Source organism: Pelophylax lessonae, assembly GCF_965119305.1.
Source record: "Pelophylax lessonae genome assembly, chromosome: 6".
Lineage (NCBI taxonomy): Eukaryota > Metazoa > Chordata > Amphibia > Anura > Ranidae > Pelophylax > Pelophylax lessonae.
In genome coordinates, this window is record NC_138773.1 from 46,343,034 (window position 1) to 46,356,485 (window position 13,452).

Below are 13,452 nucleotides of genomic sequence, written 5' to 3' on the forward strand. Positions count from 1 at the left end.
GATCTCCCCTGGATCTCCTCCATACGAGACAAGACGATCAAGCTTCTCTGAAATGTGAATCCCGTGCTGCCAGGGCAGTGCTTAATGTGCACATCTACCAGGCCTGCTTGTCTAACCATATCTCTAAGAAAAACGCTATCATAACCCAGCCTGTCTATGGAGACCCTCCTGTCTTCAGGCCTAATTATGGTGTTAAAGTCACCTCCAAAGACAACCTGCTGGGATGTAAAAAGGAAGGGCTTGATCTTTGTGAAGAGGCATTTCCTGTCCCATTTTGACTGCGGTCCATAGATATTGATCAGGCGCAGGTCCTGCCCCCTAACAGAGACGTCTAAGACAATGCATCTCCCCATTTCTACCTCAATTACCCGCGGGCACGTTACCATATCGGTTTTAAAAAGAACCGCAACTCCGCTGCAAGGCTCAGCCGCAAGAGACCAAAAGGAGGGACCGCATCTCCACTCCCTTTTTGCTAGATGGACATCGGCCAAAGTATTGAGCCAGGTCTCTTGCAAAAATAAAATCTCAGCATCAAACTCACTGAGCAAAAATAAGGCAATATCACGAGCTCTTGCAGATTTCACGCTGGCGACATTAATGGTCGCCACCTTTATCAGAGCGGGCACTGCCATCAGGATGATTGGGGTAGTCGTTTCTTAACCTCCACCACACTCTCATCACCCGAGACAGCTCTCTTTACACTATGTGACTCCCCCTCATCCATAGATGATAAAGAAATGGATAAATCGGATACTAACTCCTCCCCTGATAAAACAGAAAATGTGTTGCCAAGAGGAACCCCTCCTGGCTCTAACAGTAAGGAGGAAACAACCGCTTTACTGGTTTTCCTCTTTTTCTTTTTCTTCCTCCTTGTCCTCTCCCACCCCTCCTCATCCGAATCCTCCACAACAGAGGGTGAGACATGGGACATGGACACCCCTCCCTCAACCCCATCGACCCCACCACCATCCAGCACCCCTGCACCCTCTTGGCCGCGTTTGCGGTGTCGAGAGACAGGGACTGGAGGTGGAGTAGGCCGAGGGGGAAGATCCACTATACCCGCCCCCCCAGCAGCTTCCGCTAGTCTGGAGGATCTACGCACAGTAGGTGTAGGAACAACCACAGGAGGGACAGACTCAGGGACCACATCACCAGGGGAAACAAAATCTGACACAACAGACACAGGAAGGACAGACTCAGGGACCACCTCACTAGGGGAAACAGAATCTGACACGACAGACACAGGAGGGGCAGCAACAATTTCCTCTCTAACTTCAGCTGCTTCATCTTCTTTATCAAGCCTCTGCAGCTCAGTCTCTAATCCTGGCAAGTTATGCAGTGCCTCTGGGCACTGGCTATATGGATGACCCAGCTGCTGGCACAAATTGCACCGAATCTGGGTGCATTCTCTGGCCAAATGGCCTAAATCCTGGCACAGTGAGCACTTCTTGTGGGTGCAGGACGATGCAAAGTGGCCTTTATCACCACATTTATTGCACACCTTAGGCTGACCCTGGTAGAAAATGGTCAGCCTATCCCTACCCAGAAAGGCTGAGCAGGGAAGGTGCTGAACTACATCGCCCAGCACCCCCAATTTTAGTGACACTGTCCAGGCCCCTGTCCATATCCCATGCTCATCAAGGACCTTCCGCAGTGGAGTGAGGACCTCGCCATATCGGCGTAGCCATACTAATAAATCAGCCTCTGGTATGGATTCGTTACGCACCAAAATGGTCACTGATTTTATCAGAGGCTGCCTTGAAATCACTTTTGGCACCAAACCACTCCACTGCTGAAGGCCCTTGCACCTCCTAAATCTCTCCCAGAAGAGATCCAAACTTTCAGGTTTTACAAACGACAAATCAAATTCATAACTCCCCACCGGGCAAATTAAAGCAAAAATATCACAGGCTTTAAACCCCATTTCCAAAATCAACTCAGCCACCCTCCCCCTTACTGGGGGAGTTCCATCCCCCACCCACCTCAACTGTACCACATTCCTACTCCTATACCCACCAAACCTCCCTGAATTTTGACTAATAACAGAATTCCCACCACCCACCCTGGTGCGACTCCCCAAAGCTGAAACATAGCTGCCAACATTCCTCCCAGCAGAAAATCCATCAGTTTTTTTTAAATTATCTGACACACACTTAGCAGATAACGATTGCACAGATTCGGGATTGATCTGTGCAATCGAATCTTTCCTCTGCTGAGCAGGGGGAGAAATGTCATTTCTATTTTTCCCAGCATTACTAACCCCTTCACCACCACCCACCACATTCATTGCTTTAACATTAATGTCATTTTTTATACTTGCTGGGATATTTATTATTGCTGTTGTCTTCACAGCAGAATCCATAGTTGTTGCTGCACTGGTAAGAGTTTCAGCTGTCATCTTCTCTTCCACTGGGACAGAGTCTTCAGCTGTGGAAATGGCATTCTGTTTTAACACAGCAACAGGTGAAACATTGCAGGTAACTTCCATAGCTCCTTCCACTCCACTTCCAGCACTATGTTGATCCCCTCCCCCACCAGCAATCAGCTGGTCAATCAGCACTGGAAGACTGGGAGGCTCAGGTGCACATGAATCAGGCTCTTTGGAGCTGGAAGCCATTTTGCTTGCTGTGGGACTACTGGTCTCAGCCAGACCAGCAAAATCCATGCCTGGGATGTTAGATGCAGATCCATCCACATGCATCTGATGGTCCGGGGATTCCACGGTCAGGGATTTTCCTTGCATGTCGGTTGCACTCGGTTTCTCCACAGCGGTAACTCCAATAGGTAGCTGTATGCAGAGCTCCTTCTCACCTGGGACACCATCCACTACAGCAGGTGGGGCAGACATGCTGGAAGGCATAATGATGTACTGGGATTTCTCCACCAGTACTGGCTTTGCTGGCTTGTATCTCCTCTGCCCATCCTCAGGGATTTCTGATGGATCATCAGAAAAGACAAACTTGTCTGCTTTCAGGGGTGACTCCATCTCCTGGATAAATGTCAGGGATCCATGTCCACTCTCAACCCCCTGGCTGGTTGCCGCTGGTGATTCCCAGTTCTGGCATGGGGGGAGAGGTGCAGAGACAGATGGAGCCTGGTCATCCATTAACTGCGGCTGCTCATCCACAGAACTTGCTGATGCTTGGCTGGTAAATCTCCTCTCATTGTCAAACTTTTCTTTAAATGCTCCCCTTCTGTCTTTCAGCCTTTCCAATAATAAAGATTGTTCCTTTACCTTTTCCTCCAATTCCTGTAACTCAGGCTTCATGGCTATGCGATTTTTACTCCAGGCATTGAAATACTTGGTTTTGAAGGTTTTGTGTTCAGCCTTCAAAACTTTAAGTTTTTCTTCCGCTCTCCCAATCGCCCTAAAACGATTGATAATCTTCTGGCTGAAGACATCCGCATTCTCACCAGGGCCTGGACCCACTGGCAGGTCCTCTACCTCCTCCTCACTAGGCCCCGTGTCATCAGGGGGGTCCCTCCCAGGGCCTCCCCCAGGATCAGGCATTGTTCCTGGGCCAAGCTAGCAAGCAAGGCCCAGGCTTGAAAAGGGCTGGTTCTCTGAGAGAGCTCTTTGGGTGTGTCCTCCTCCTTCTTCCCACTGACCACCAATGTAAGGAGCATTCTTCCCACTGACCACCAATGTAAGGAGACATTCTTCTCACTGACCACCAATGTAAGGGACATTCTTCTCACTGACCACCAATGTAAGGAGAAATTCTTCTTACTGACCACCGATGTAAGGAGCATTCTTCCCAATTTTGTTTATTAAAAGTCTTGCAATCAATAAGCATAAAATCAATATACATAAATAAATATATACATATTTACATGAAAAAGGGGAAAAAAAATACATAGCAAATTCTGCTCTCAAATAAAGACTGCCTTTACAGCAAAAACAAAACTCACATCATGAAACACATCATTACCGGGAAAAATAATCTTAATAAGACTCACACCACCACACCAGACATCAAACCTGCGAGGTCAAGAAACAAAACCACCCCCATTATGCATGCAGCCCTTCTTCAAAAATGAAGATATTAACTAACAAAAGCTAAGGGCGTGAAAGAAATAGCATAGGAAAAAAGCTTTTCACCCAGAGATGGACAGTTCACCAAAAGCAGGTCTGATATTCCTCCACGCCCTTATCCAGACCGCTCGAGGCTCCCTGTCCTTCTCAAGACCCCGAATCTTCCCAACCTCACCCAGAATATCGTACACCACCACCTCGACAGGGAGGACTTTCTTCCGCAGGGTAATCTGGCACCGTGCATTCCACGTGAAGTAACGGACAACTATACTAACTAGAAAAAGTGTATCCAAATCAAAATCCCAGCGAGTCGGGAATGCCCCGTACACCCACTCCGCATAACTCATGCGATAGAGAAAGGGGATGCCTAGAGCCCTCCCCACCCTTTTATACACCTCTATGTTAAAGGGACACTGGAGCAAAAAGTGGTCCATAGACTCCACTTTACCAACACACTCCGCTCTAGGACAATCCTGATCATCCACAGGGCGATGCTTCAGGTTCCCTCTCACATAGAGCCTTCCATGGAAAGCGAGCCAGGCTTGATCCCTAAACTTCAAAGGGATTCTTCCTAAGTTAATTAAACGCAACCCCTCCCTCATTACGGGGCCTGGGCAATCCCTTAAGGTCAGCGACACACTGAAAGCAGAGCCCAAAATCCTCTTCTCCAGAAGCTTTCTGGGGAGGGACTTGATATCCCCCACTGTCACCTGCCACTGCCTAAGTATTTTCAGACACGGGGCAACATAAGCCGGAAGCTTGCCATGTCGGACTCTCAGACTTTTCACTGGCCCGCCATCTTCCCAGCATCGCAGAAAAGGCCTAAACCAAGATTGAAAAATACCCACCCATCCCGGCGGGGTCTCTGCTAACATATTACCAAGATTATACTTTAAAAAAAGCAGAGAAAAGAAAACTATACGGTTGACCATTCCTAGACCACCCTCCCGCCTGGACAGGTAAGTTACATTGCGTTTGATTAGGTTCAGCCTATTTCCCCATAACAGTTGGAAAAAGCAGCTGTACACCCTTGCATAGAGAGATTCCGGCAAGATACAGACAAAGCTGACATATAAAAAGATTGGGATCAGGTAAGTTTTAATCAAGTCAACCCTTTCCCTCAAGGAAAGTTTCCATTTCTTCCAGCTTGCCACCTTGGCATTGGCATTCAACAACCTGCTTTCCCAATTTCGATGACCATAGTCACCAGGACCAAATTTGATGCCCAACACTTTAATTTCCTGCTGGGGCTCTGGGAAGGCATCCGGAAGTTCAAAGCTTTCACCCTCCTCACCCATCCAGAAAACTTCACTCTTTTCATGATTGATTTTAGAGCCAGAAGCCTCAGTGTACTGCTCTATCACAGAGACCACCTCCTGCGCCTCCTCCATCCCAGAGATAATAACAGACACATCATCGGCATAGGCCACGACCTTCAAAGGCGGCACACCAGCAATGCCCAAAGGCACCCCACACAATGATCCACTCTCTAACCTTCTTATGAAGGGGTCGATTGCGAATACATATAGCAGGGGGCTCAAAGGACACCCCTGGCGCACACCAGAGCCAGGTTTCAGGTTTTACAAACGACAAATCAAATTCATAACTCCCCACCGGGCAAATTAAAGCAAAAATATCACAAGCTTTAAACCCCATTTCCAAAATCAACTCAGCCACCCTCCCCCTTACTGGTGGAGTTCCATCCCCCACCCACCTCAACTGTACCACATTCCTCCTCCTATACCCACCAAACCTCCCTGAATTTTGACTAATAACAGAATTCCCACCACCCACCCTGGTGTGACTCCCCAAAGCTGAAGCATAGCTTCCAACATTCCTCCCAGCAGAAAATCCATCAGTTTTTATAAATTATCTGACACACACTTAGCAGATAACGATTGCACAGATTCGGGATTGATCTGTGCAATCGAATCTTTCCTCTGCTGAGCAGGGGGAGAAATAACATTTTCATTTTTCCCAGCATTACTAACCCCTTCACCACCACCCACCACATTCATTGCTTTAACATTAATGTCATTTTTTATACCTGCTGGGATATTTATTATTGCTGTTGTCTTCACAGCAGAATCCATAGTTGCTGCTGCACTGGTAAGAACTCCAGCTGTCATCTTCTCTTCCACTAGGACAGGGTTTTCAGCTGTGGAAATAGCATTCTATTTTAACATAGCAACAGGTGAAACATTGCAGGAGACTTCCATAGCTGCTTCACTTCCAGCACTATGTTGATCCCCTCCCCCACCAGAAATCAGCTGGTCAATCAGCACTGGAAGACTGGGAGGCTCAGGTGAACATGAAGCATGCTCTTTTTAGCTGGCAGCCATTTTGCTTGCTGTGGGACTACTGGTCTCAGCCAGACCAGCAAAATCCATGCCTGGGGTGTTAGATGCAGGTCCATCCACATTCATCTGATGGTCCGGGAATTCCTTGGTCAGGGATTTTCCTTGCATGTCTGCACTCGGTTTCTCCACAGCAGAATCTCCAATAGGTAGCTGTATGCAGAGCTCCTTCTCACCTGGGACACCATCCACTACAGCAGGTGGGGCAGACATGCTGGAAGGCAGCATGATGTACTAGGATTTCTCCACCAGTACTGGCTTTGCTGACTTGAATCTCCTCTGCTCATCCTCAGGGACTTCGGATGGATCATCAGAAAAGACAAACTTGTCTGCTTTCAGGGGTGACTCCATCTCCTGGATGAATGTCAGGGATCCATGTCCACTCTCAACCCCCTGGCTGGTTGCCGCTGGTGATTCCCAGTTCTGGCATGGGGGGAGAGGTGCAGAGGCAGATGGAGCCTGGTCATCCATTAACTGAGCCTGCTGATCCACAGAACTTGCTGATGCTTGGCTGGTAAAACGCCTCTCATTATCAAACTTTTCTTTAAACACTCCGCTTCTGTCTTTCAACTTTTCCAACAATAAAGATTGTTTCTTTACCTTATCTTCCAAATCCTGTAACTCAGGCTTCATGGCTGTGCGATTTTTACTCCAGGCCTGGCAGTATTTGGCTCTGAAGGATTTGTGTTCAGTCTTCAAAACTTTAAAGTGGAGTTCCACCCTATTTTTATACTTACCTCCATCTTCTCGCTCCGGGTCACCTGAAAAATAAATGGATAATCGCATATTTTTTTTTTTTTTACTTACCTCGTAGCGAAGAAAATATACTTACCTTACTTCCTTCTTCCTCCTTCCTCGGCCGCGGCCCGTCGTCACTTCCTGGCTCTGCAATGATTCCTGGGAGCTGAACGTCATAGCTCCCAGGAATCATTGCGCCTGCACCGGCCCCGACGTCAGTTCCGGGTCGCGCGCGTCATCCCCTTCTAAACAGCTTCTGGGCATGCCCAGAAGCTGTGGAGGGGTGACGCGCGCGACCCGGAAGTGACGTCGGGGCCGGCGCAGAGCATCGTGGGACCACAGAAGGCGGAAGAAGACGCCGAAGAGGACGCGCTGGCTTCAAGCTGCCCACATCTGAGATGGCAGCGCTGGACAAGACGTTTGCAAGGTAAGTATTTCGTCTTGCAGGTAAGTGCAACCCGGGACAGATCAGAGGCTAGCCATTGTGGAATGCACTAGCCCTGACTGTCCCGGGGGTATTAAAAAAAAAAAAAACAAATCCTGGGTGGAACTCCGCTTTAAGTTTTTCTTCAGCTCTTCCAATCGCCCTAAAACGATTGATAACCTTCTGGCTGAAGACATCCGCATTCTCATCGGGGCCTGGACCCACAGACAGGTCCTCCACCTCCTCCTCACTAGGCCCCGTGTCATCAGGGGGATCCCTCCCAGGGCCTCCCCCAGGATCAGGCATTGTTCCTGGGCCAAGCTAGCAGGCAAGGCCCAGGCTTGAAAAAGGCTGGTTCTCAGAGAGCTCCTTGGGTGTGTCCTCCTCCTTCTTCCCACTGACCACCAATGTAAGGAGACATTCTTCTCACTGACCACCAATGTAAGGAGACATTCTTCTCACTGACCACCAATGTAAGGGACATTCTTCTTACTAATCACCAATGTAAGGAGCATTCTTCCCACTGACCACCAATGTAAGGATCATTCTTCCCACTGACCACCAATGTAAGGAATATTCTTCCCACCGACTACCAATGTAAGGAGCATTCTCAAAGTGTACAGATGCCAGTATTATGGGAAAAGCGCTCAGTGTACAGATATAAGTGTTATATATAGGAATATCACTCACTAAGTGCTATTCCCTATATATAACACTGATCTCTGTAAATTGAGTGAAGGTACCTATAACACTGACATTTGTACTACAATGAGTGCTATTCCTTATATATAACATTGATATCTGTACACTGAGTGGCACTCAGTGTACAGATATCAGTGTGCACTCAGTGTGCTAGGGAATAGCACCTGGTAGATGGGCACTGGGCAAGAAGGAACACTCATTCAGCCTGGCTGGTAATTATAGACACAAACTAAACTGCTGTAATTACACTTAAATGTATGAGCAGGGCAGGCATCAGAAATTGAGGCCCCTTAAACAGCTTTAGGCCTGGGCCCCACCAGGCCTGACTACCACATTCCCCAGGGCCTGCCCACTGGCCATTCCCTCAAATCCGCCCACTGGTCATATTTGATCCCTATCCCCCCCCCCCCCCCAACCGCACCCTCTTTAACTGCAGAGCCCAGGAGTGTACACATGTCGCAGCTACAGTAGGAATTATACACACAGTCACACTGGTGTAGCTCCTGCCAAGTGTGACCCATTCAAGTGAATGGGGCCACTCTGCAAACCTGGCCCCTGCGTTAAAGGGGGTGTGGTTGGGGGTGGAAAAAACAGGGCTCAACTATGGTGTTTTTACATCCCCAAACTGAAAACCCAGTCCCAGGATCCTACTCTCCACTGAGCAGTCACCTTTGTGTCTCTGTGTGATGTAGTAGAATGCTGGAGCCAACAACCAAAGCCAGGAAGTGGAGGGACTCACGCAATCCAACTTGGAGCGCATTGCCTGCACAGGAGCGGAAGTGACATCAATCCAGGGGCACAGAGCAGGGTGTGGGCATGGTTATACATTGTGGAGCATGCATGCTCCTTCCTCAGGTCATAACACACTACAGAGCAAGCTGCTTTATTTACATACAGAGGGAAATCAACAGTGTGGCTGAACCAATAGATGCTTTAACATTTACAGGGTCAGCACATTGAACATAACTGCTAAACTGTAACATGTTATAACTGCAATATGACAATCAATGCTAAAGTCATATTGCAGTTTAGCAGTTGTGTTCAATGCGCGGCCCTTTTAAATGTCATAGTGTCTATTGGTTTAGCCGCACTGTTGCTTTTCCCTTGTGTATGTATATAAAACTGCTCTGTAGTGTGTTATGGCTTGAGGAAGGAACATGCATGCTACACCCACACTGCTCCATTCCACTGAATTCGTGTCACTTCCCCTTCTGTGCTGATGGTGAGCTCCGAGCTGAATTGCATAAGTGAAGCATCAATTCTTAAAAATTGTGACGAAACCTTAAATAATAGTACAAATCCAGAAAAATTCACATTGAAAGAAATAGAAGGAAGACAAACAAGAGTAGCAGCCTATCCAGAAAGGGTAAAAGCAAACAAATAAAAAAGCACCAAAAATTCCTAATTTTGCTATTTTTTTTCCTTTATTTAGATATTTTTTTTTTTTTTGTGTATTTAGACTAGTTGACTGTTCAATACAGGATATCTTTATTATAAGTGTATAAGCCATACATAGAGTGAATATTGATATGGTTGCATTTATGACATAGCAACAGATTTCAGATTTTGCAAAAGCAGAGTCTCGCCATGGCAAACAGCAAACTTACTGGAAAAAAAAACAATCTTACTTGAAAACAATTGAGAACCACTATGGTAAAACTTCAATCAAGGGGGTAAGAGAAAGTAGAGGCATAGAGGGGATAAGGGAGGGGGGGGGTGAGGGGGAGGAAATAGGGAGGGAGAGAGTAAGAGAGAGAGAGAGGGAAGGCAGAGAGAGAGAGAGGGAAGGCAGAGAGAGAGGGGGGGCAGAGATAGAGAGGGAAGGAAGAGAGAGAGATTTCTCACTCACCCAAAGCTGCACTTTCTCTCTGCTAGTTCCTGCACTGAAGTCTCCTGCTGTCTCAGTGAGGCCGCACACTGAAGATGAAGGGAGGAGGTGGGTGGAGCCAGTAATAGGCACGGAGCACGGAGGAGGATAAAAAGAGCCCCTGCATGCTGGGTCTGATCCTCTGCCTCGCTTTCATCCTCGGGACGTCACTGGTTGCTAGATGCCGAGCGGCTGGCTATCCTAGCAACCAGTCTACTGCACACCAAAGCGGCAGGGCAGAGGAGAGGAACAGGTCTCATGGGCGGCCAGCAGATACAGTAAACTGAACTGCTGCTGCTGCGGCAGCAGCCTGGGGGGATCGTATCTACACACTATGTAGAAAGACGGCACTGCCGGGCCCCCCCTAACACCCGGGCCCTCGGGCAGTGCCCGAATGCCCGAATGATCAGTCCGCCCCTGCCCCTTAGGCTACAAACTGAGATTTTCGCAATACTTCAAAATGGATCAGACATGAAATCTCCTATTGGACCAATACGTTTGCAATGCAGATGTGTCATACACACCCCCCTCTACCATATCTTACAATACGGTGGGATTTTACAGTGGAAATGTAAAGATACAGAGCCCCAAATATCACCCCCTTAGGCTACAAATTGAATTTTTTTCAAAAATGTTAAATGGGAGAAAAATAAAATCTCCCATTGGACCAATACGTTTACAATGCAGATGTGTCATACACACCCCCTCTAACATATCTTACAATATGGTGGGATTTTACTGTGGAAATTTAAAGATACAGACACCCAAATATTACCCCTTAGGCTACAAACTGAGATTTTCGCAATATTTCAAAATGGATCAGACATGAAATCTCCCATTGGACCAATACGTTTACAATGCAGATGTGTCATACACACCCCCCTCTACCATATCTTACAATACGGTGGGATTTTACTGTTGAAATTTAAAGATACAGAGCCCCAAATATTACCCCTTAGGCTACAAATTGACATTTTTTCAAAAATGTTAAATGGGAGAAAAATAAAATCTCCCATTGGACCAATACGTTTACAATGCAGATGGGCCATACACACCCCCCTCTACCATATCTTACAATACGGTGGGATTTTACTGTTGAAATTTAAAGATACAGACACCCAAATATCCCCCCTTAGGCAATAAATTGACATTTTTTCAAAAATGTTAAATGGGAGAAAAATAAAATCTCCCATTGGACCAATAGGTTTACAATGCAGATGTGTCATACACACCCCCCTCTACCATATCTTACAATATGGTGGGATTTTACTGTGTAAATTTAAAGATACAGAGCCCCAAATATCACCCCTTAGGCTACAAATTGAATTTTTTTCAAAAATGTTAAATGGGAGAAAAATAAAATCTCCCATTGGACCAATACGTTTACAATGCAGATGTGTCATACACACCCCCCTCTACCATATCTTACAATATGGTGGGATTTTACTGTGGAAATTTAAAGATACAGACACCCAAATATTACCCCTTAGGCTACAAATTGACATTTTTTCAAAAATGTTAAATGGGAGAAAAATAAAATCTCCCATTGGACCAATACATTTACAATGCAGATGTGTCATACACACCCCCCTCTACCATATCTTACAATATGGTGGGATTTTACTGTGGAAATTTAAAGATACAGAGCCCCAAATATTACCCCTTAGGCTACAAACTGAGATTTTCGCAATACTTCAAAATGGATCAGACATGAAATCTCCCATTGGACCAATACGTTTACAATGCAGATGTGTCATACACAGCCCCCTCTACCATATCTTACAATACGGTTGGATTTTACTGTGGAAATTTAAAGATACAGACACCCAAATATCCCCCCTTAGGCAATATATTGACATTTTTTCAAAAATGTTAAATGGGAGAAAAATAAAATCTCCCATTGGACCAATAGGTTTACAATGCAGATGTGTCATACACACCCCCCTCTACCATATCTTACAATACGGTGGGATTTTACTGTGGAAATTTAAAGATAGAGAGCCCCAAATATCACCTCTTAGGATACAAACTTTCAATTTCCACAGTAAAATCCCACCGTATTGTAAGATATGGTAGAGGGGGGTGTGTATGGCACATCTGCATTGTAAACGTATTGGTCCAATGGGAGATTTCATGTTTGATCCATTTTGAAGTATTGCGAAAATCTCAGTTTGTAGTCTAAGGGGTGATATTTGGGTGTCTGTATCTTTAAATTTCCACAGTAAAATCCCCCCATATTGTAATATATGGTAGAGGGGGGTGTGTATGACACATCTGCAATGTAAACCTATTGGTCCAATGGGAGATTTTATTTTTCTCCCATTTAACATAATTGAAAAAATGTCAATTTGTAGCCTAAGGGGGGGGGGGGGGTATTTGGGGCTCTGTATCTTTAAATTTCAACAGTAAAATCCCACTGTATTGTAAGATATGGTAGAGGGGGGTGTGTATGACACCTCTGCATTGTAAACGTATTGGTCCAATGGGAGATTTCATTTCTGATCCATTTTGAAGTATTGCGAAAATGACAATTTGTAGCCTAAGGGGTGATATTTGGGGCTCTGTATCTTTAAATTTCCACAGTAAAATCTAACCGTATTGTAAGATATGGTAGAGGGGGGAGAGGTGACACATTTGTTTAATAATTATTTTGTAGGTTACAATCTGCTGTGCATTGTGTCAAATAATGTTTCCGTCTACAATTTCCAACACAAAAAAAACTTGTCTGATAGCATGACCACTAATTTGGAACTGTCTGATGGCTTGACTTCTGATGGCTTGACTTCAGTCAGGAAGCTGGGGAGAGAGATCAGCTGCCGTGTGTGTTTGTGTGACTCGCTGAGGATCGGGGAGCTCCGGTCTCAGCTGCGCTTGCCGCTCTCCTCTCTATACATACAGGGGGCCCCTGCTCCAAGTACTAAACTGGGGGGGATTTCTCCATACCTGTCCCCCCCTCATTATTTCCTGGGGTGGGATGTGTCCCCCCCGGTTTCTACGCCCATGCCTGTGAGGTTTCTGTACAAGTGACTATGATCGGCACTCGTATTCGGCGATCACTGTCAGTGGCGGCCGGTCCATAGGGGGCGCCAGGGTGCCGCCCCCCCTAAAAAAAGAAAAAAAAAAAAAAAGAAAGAAATTACAAAAGAAGCAATAAAGTTTAAAAAAAAAAAATGCGTTCGCCGCCGCCGGCCTATGTGGAGGCTGGGGGTGGGGGGGGGTGGGGTTACGACCCAGAAGAGGCGCCGATTGGCTGCCTTCTGGGGGCGTAACCTGGGCGCAAGGCACAGCGCATGGACACCCCCACTTCGTGGATTCCTGGCTGTGATTG

General features: G+C 46.5%; 1 protein-coding gene across 2 annotated transcripts in view; it reads right to left on the bottom strand.

The window, feature by feature from the left end:
* The window catches only part of LOC309558973 (myeloid-associated differentiation marker-like), a 168,337-nt gene that overhangs the window by 81,721 nt on the left and 73,164 nt on the right, over positions 1-13,452 (bottom strand). The gene's annotated exons all lie outside the window — the stretch shown is intronic.